We start from the raw sequence: 6,672 nt of genomic DNA on the forward strand, positions 1-6,672 counted from the left end.
CCTGGGCCCTTTAAATCACTGCTGGAGCCCGAGGCAGTGTGGGCTGGGCTGGGCAGTGCTGAAGGGGGACCCTAGCCCCTCCCCTTCCTCCCAAGGCCCCGCCCCTTCCAGGGAGCCACCCCCCGCCCCACCTTCAGGACCCCAGCTGCCCTGCATACCAGTAAGTCCTTTAAGTTACTTTCACCCCTGCACTGAACAGAAGCTGGTGCTCTGTTGTCTGTTTGGGATCTGCAAACTACTGGAGAAAGAACCCAGAACTTTAGCTAATTAATTAATGTGCTGAATGCTCTGTTTATTTGGAATACTCATCAATACACACAACTCATGTTAGGGAGGGGTTCTTTATATTTAAAAATATTGTGTAAGCACCTGCCAGCATTTTCACTATAATTTGGCTGTACAGCAATCATTCTGTGTAAAGTTCTGCAAACAGAAATTTGCCAGTCTTGGCTTGGAGCAAATATAGAGATCAGACATTTTAAAGTAAAGTTTTGGACATTTATGCACATATGTAATTTTAAAATGGCTTTGCTACTGATAGCTGAAATTAAAAACTGAATGGATAAGCATATGACACTACTGTACTGAATTTATTAAAGGTTTACATTTGTTTATCTGCAGTAAGCAGGTAATACAAATGTCAGGATTTGTTTTAAGGATTTTGCATTTCATTTTAACGTTAGTGTAACAGGGCAACCTGCCCTTTAATAGCCCAGTGGTTGAGGAGTAGGGAGCCGCTGAATCTGCTCTAGAGAGAAGTCCAGCAGGCAGGTGCTGGGAAGCCACTGATGCAGTTCAGCAGCACCACATGATTGGTGCCCTTCTCAGCTGAACAATATAAAGGGGAAAAAGCAAGGGTGGGAGAGGATCAGAGTAGGAGGCTGCAGGTAGACTCCAAAGAGCCCTCCTGTGGGGTGAGAGAGGGCCTTACCTGCTAGCTACCACAGGCCAGGGGATCCCAGACCCTCTAACCCAGAGGTGGGCAAACTCCGGCCCGCGGGACACAATCAGCCTGTGGGACCCTCCTGCCCGGCTCCTGGCTGGGGAGGCTCATCCCTGGCCCCTCCTCTGCTGTTCCCCCTCCCCCGCAGCCTCAGTTCACTGTGCTGCCAGCGCAATGTTCTAGGTGGTGGGGCTGTGAGCTTCTGGGGCAGCGCAGTTGCAGAGCAACAGCCTGACCCGGTGCTCTGTGCTGTGCGGTGGCGTGGCTGGCTCCAGCCGGGTGGCACGGCTGCCTGTCCTGGCGCTCTGGGTGGTGCAGCTGGAGCGCTACCAGCCACCGGTGCTCCAGGCAGCGCGGTAAGGGGGCAGGGAGCTGGGAGGGTTGGATAGAGGGCAGGAGAGACCGAGGTGGTGGTCAGGGCAGTACCAGACTTACCATGGTGCCACTGGCGCCATGGTCCAAAGGGGCCCTGGCCCAGCCCGCTCTTCTCCATGCCCTCCTTTGCCGCCCCCCTCCCCCATGGGGGCAGAAGCTTAGTGCTGCCGGCTCCTGCGGCAGCAGGGCAGGTTCTGCCGGCAGTCAAGCTCCTCCCCCGCCTCTTTCCCCAGCGTGCTATGTTCCCTCTACCTGCCGCCGATCAGCTACTTGCCGGGAGGAGGAGGAGCGGAGCCTCAACATGCTCGCTGCTCTGGGGAGGAGGAGGAGAAGAGGCGGGGGCGGGGCATACACCCTCTAGCCCCCTGCCATGAGCACCCTCATGACCCAAGCCCAGACCTCTGCCCACCCTGACCCCTGCACCCCCTCACACACCCCCTGCCCTGACTCCAAACTCCCCCCCCACATCCCCAGCCCCCCCATGCCCTGACTCCTGAACTCCCCCCTCCCCCCACCCCACCTCCATCCTGAGCACCAAATGGGAGCTCCTGCATTCCCACCTGCATCCCTTGCACCAAACAGGAGCTGCCCCTGGTAAGTGCTCCACACCCCCACCTCCTGCCCCAACCCTGAGCCCCCTCCTTCACCCTAGCTCCTGGCCAGCCCCCGCACCCCAATGTTTTTTTACAATATTTGGAAAGATCATTAACTGGTCCATTGAGACCCTTTCTGATTTTCAAGTGGTCTGTGGAAAAATAAGTTAGATTACAAAAACAATCACTTTATTTTCATTTACTTGCTATTACTTATAGGAGGAGGATGAAGAAAAAAAGAATGAAAAATGGGGGCAGGGGGAGATAAGAGAGAATGTTCTTTTTCTTGGCTGGGTCCCAAGGAGGGCCCCCAAAAATGAAGCTGAGCACAGGGCCAGGGGGCCCCACTAACTCTAAATCCACCACTGGCTGTCATGTCACCTGGGATAGGGATACTGTGTTGACTGATCCCCATAGTCTCCAACCTGCCTGGGCAATACAGCAGACATGGCCCTGCCCATTAGCTCCTCTCCACTCCCTAGCCCACCCACCCCTTACTTCCCACAGCTTAAGGTTTAGCCCTCTCACTTTTAAAAATGATTGCTTGCCTCTCCTCCCCCCCCTCAGGCTTTTCTGGCACCTTGTTGCCAGGTATCCAGTTTTAGACTGGAAACTCCTGGGTGTCTGCTTAGCAGTGCTGACTGGAAACTAAAAGTCCAGTTATAGGAGTAACCACATTACCCTCCGCTCCTCCCACTCCCAACACCCACCCCAGAGGTGGAAGAGAACTTGTCCTGCTGCTGCTGGATGTCACGGAGTGTGGGGGAGTCAGGGTCCTGCACCCCCCACTTCCTGCAATTCACCGTGACTCTCAGCCAGCCAGTAAAACAGAAGGTTTATTAGACAACAGGAACACAGTCAAAGCAGAGCTTGTAGGTATGGAAAACGGGACCCTTCAGTCAGGTCTGTCTTGTTGGGTAGAGTGCCCAGACACCAGTGCTGGGCCTCCCTCTGTTTCCCCAGCCAGCTCCAAACTGCAACCCCCTCCAGCCCCCCGTTTGTCCTTTGTCTCTTTTCCCGGGCCAGGAGGCCACCTGATCTCTTTGTTCTCCAACACCTTCAGTTAGCACCTTGCAGGAGAAGGGCCCAGGCCAGCAGTTGCCAGGAGACAGCCATTGTCTGTGCAGACAGCATCACACCTGCCCTCTAGGGCTCTGCACCAATCACACAGCCTTATCCCATCACCTAGATATTTAAGAAATGCATAGGGAAAACTGAGGCACCCACACAGTATTCAGAGAAAATATTAAGAATGTTCCCACTTTGTCACATTGGAGGAGGGGCAGCTCAGTGCAGAGAGAGATGAAGAGAATGGGCTAGAACCAGGGAGAAGGTAGGTACCTGCTCTATGCGGACAGGGGCGGATCCTGTTTACCCCCTCCCCAGTCCTGCTGCGCTTGCAGTTTACCTCTGGCCCCTCCCTTGCTCCAGGGACCAACCCTAGTTCCTGCCCCACTGTGCTTTTGCTCCTGGCCCCTTTTACAATCATTCCCCAGGGGGGCCCACAAATATGTTTGGAGCCAGGCCCACAAAAAGTTAATCTGACCCTGGTTGGGGGTGTGGATAGGGGTTGGGGCAGTCAGAGGGTAGGGAACAGGGAGGTTGAATGGGGGCTGGAGTGCGGGGGGGCAGTCAGGAAGGAGGGGGGTTGGATGGGGCAGCAGGGGGCAGTCAGGGGACAGGGAACGGGGTGGTTGGATGGGGCGGCGGGGGGGTCTGGGGGCTGTCAGGGGACAGGGAATGGGGGGGTTGGATTGGGCAGGAGTCCCGGGGGGGCAGATAGGGGCAAAGCCGGGCCACACCTGGCTGTTTGGGGAGGCACAGCCTCCCCTAACTAGCCCTCCATACAATTTTGGAAACCGGATGCGGCCCTCAGGCCAAAAAGTTTGCCTGCCCCTGCTCTAACCAGATTATTGTTTGTTACTTTTGCACACTTTTTTTTTCTTGTTTGGGAAGATAAAAAACAGAGTCCTGAAAAAAGGCAGAGAAAACTAACTTGGCCATGGCTGATTGTCTATTCCCAACTGGTGACTGGGATCACAGCGTACCATTAGCTTTTGGAAGAGTAAGAAACAGCTAGTACACATTTAACATTTAAAACTGTTATTTATGCAAGAATGACTGAATATTATGATTTATTAATGTTTGATTAATTATGATTAAGAGGTGCCACAGCTACAGAAACAATTTCAGACACACTCAACCTTTTATCAAGTCTCTGGGGTGAAACACCTATTTCTTGCAGATGTATCACTATGTGAAAAAGCCCAGTCCCTCCATCATGCTATGTGAGAACTCCTATTGGCTTCAAGGGGAGTTCTGTGCATAGAAGACCTGCAGGTTCAGTTCCAAAATGATGGTATATAATTTCTGCATAAACAATTTTTATTATATAAAAGTATACTTATAAAGTTATAGTATCTTATTTTTTTCTAATGTTGGAACAGTCTAGCATTATGCTCCTACTTTGTGCTTCATCTTTAAGATCATCATTTCTTGATTTTTTTTTTTTTTTATAGGGAATTCATTGTGGGCCATCTTTGAAGTCATTGTGGACTAAGGCCTGATCTATACTAGGAAACAGGATCTGTACAACTACCTTGTTGTATGAAAAATGAAATGGAATGAAAAATTCAGACCCCTAAGCGATGCAGTTGAACTGACCTAACCCCTGGTGTAGACGGCACTAGGTTGACAAAATTCTCTTGTCAACCTAGCTATCGCCTCTTGGCGTAGGTACTTCACCTCCCCCAACGGGAGAACCCCTCCTGTTGGCATAAGTAGTGTCTTCGCTGGACTTCTGCTGCTGCAGTGTTTTAAGTTTAGACAAACCCTAAGATGTTACTCACTCTGAGTAAGGTTCTATTAGTATTCTTAGACAATAATATATATTGGCTTATTGCTTAGCAATTATACAAATTGGTGGTGGTAAAGCATGAGATCAAAGTCTGAGACACTAGTTAACATGCTGTGTCATAATCACCATCTGTATGTAATTACAATATGAGAAAAATATTTCTGAGATGAACAATTTTTTTTTTCAAGTGAGGTATAACATTGCATATGTATACATATTTTATTTATGAAGTATGTGCACAGCTAAGTACATTTACTTTCATTTAAAATATCATGCAATATATGTAATAAACACTGAAACTTGACAAGTTAGACAGGAACTACTCAGCTCTCCAAAATAAATACGTAAATAAACAAACCGATTAGCCCATAGCAACTGCTTAGGAAAAGCCAGAAGATTGGATTCAGGTGTAAATGCATGTAGATCAGTTAGACTCAATAGAGTTTTGAGTTTGAATTTATCCCTGTGTGGACAATGTGCTTTTCATCACTCTCTAGAGGTCAGACAGTTTAGGTCAGACCAACTGAAACAGTGAATTCAAGAGCAGACAGCCACCCAGGGGTGAAAGTAACTTAAAGGACTTACCGGTACTCTGGAGTCCTGAGCAGGGGGCGGGGCCTCAACTGGAGGGGTGTGGCCTCAACCAGAAGAGGTGGGGCCTTTAGAGCCCTGGGCCCTTTAAATTGAGATTTAAAGGGCCCTGGATTCCAGCTGTGGTAGGCGGCTGGGAGCCCCAGGCCCTTTAAATCACTGCTGGAGCTACCAGCTGCAGAGATGGCTAGAAGCCACGGGGAGTGGGAGCCATTTAAAGGGTCTGGGGCTCCGGCCGCCGCTACTGCCTCCGGCCCTTTAAATCTCCGCTGGCTCCAGCAGTGGGGCTCGGGCGGTGATTTAAAGGTCCCAGGGCTGTGGCCACCGCTACCACCCTGGGCCCTTTAAATTGCCGCCGGAGCCTTGCCGCCGCTACCCCAGGGCTCGGGCAGCAGGGCTCGGGCAGCAATTTAAAGCTCCGCCGCTGCTACTGCCCTGGGCCCTTTAAATCACCGCCCAAGCCCCACTCCCGGAGCTGGTGGAGATTTAAAGGTTCCGGGGTGGTAGCGGCGGCCGGAGCCCTTTAAATTGCCACCCAAGCCCCGCTGCTGCTACCCTAGGGCTCCAGCAGCGGGGCTTGGGTGGCGATTTAAAGCGTCCGGGGCTCCGGCCGCCGCTACCACCCCGGGCCCTTTAAATCACTGCCTGAGCCCTGCTGCTGGAGCCAGGGGTAGCAGCGGCAGGGGCTCCCAGCTACCACTACTGGAGCGGAGTCCTGGGCCCTTTAAATCACCGCCGGAGCCCTGGGGGTCCTGGCCATCTCCGCTACCCAGGGGCTCCGGCAGTGGGGCTCTGGCAGCAATTTAAAGGGCTGCAGGGAGCCCCAGGCCCTTTAAATTGCTGCCTGGGGAAGCCGGTCTAATGGTGTACTGGCTTACTTTCACCTCTGCAGCCACCTACTTAGAATGCCCTGCCTCCAGGCCTCTAGAGAGCAAATTGCAGAAGGTTAGTCAGTGGACCAGCTGATCTTAATTGGAGTGAATGTACATAGGAAAAGAGGTGATCTGTATGAGAAGCATGACCCAGACCACATACTGTAGGACTTTAGAGGTTGAAATCAACATGTTGAATTGTGACTGGAAACAAATGCGAACTCAGTGCAGTATACCAAATATCACTGAGATATATTTTGTATTTGGAATACCTTTGAGTGGGAACATTGCCACATTCTGTGCTAGCTGAAGTTTGAGCAGTTGTCAAGGGTAGCCCCAAGCAGAACACTTTTCATGGACTCATTCATATATTAAGACTAGATACAATTTTGTTATTGTCTCTAGTCAGACCCCCATGGGTAGCACAGCCCATAAAATTTC

Source organism: Malaclemys terrapin, chromosome 2, assembly GCF_027887155.1.
Source record: "Malaclemys terrapin pileata isolate rMalTer1 chromosome 2, rMalTer1.hap1, whole genome shotgun sequence".
NCBI lineage: Eukaryota > Metazoa > Chordata > Testudines > Emydidae > Malaclemys > Malaclemys terrapin.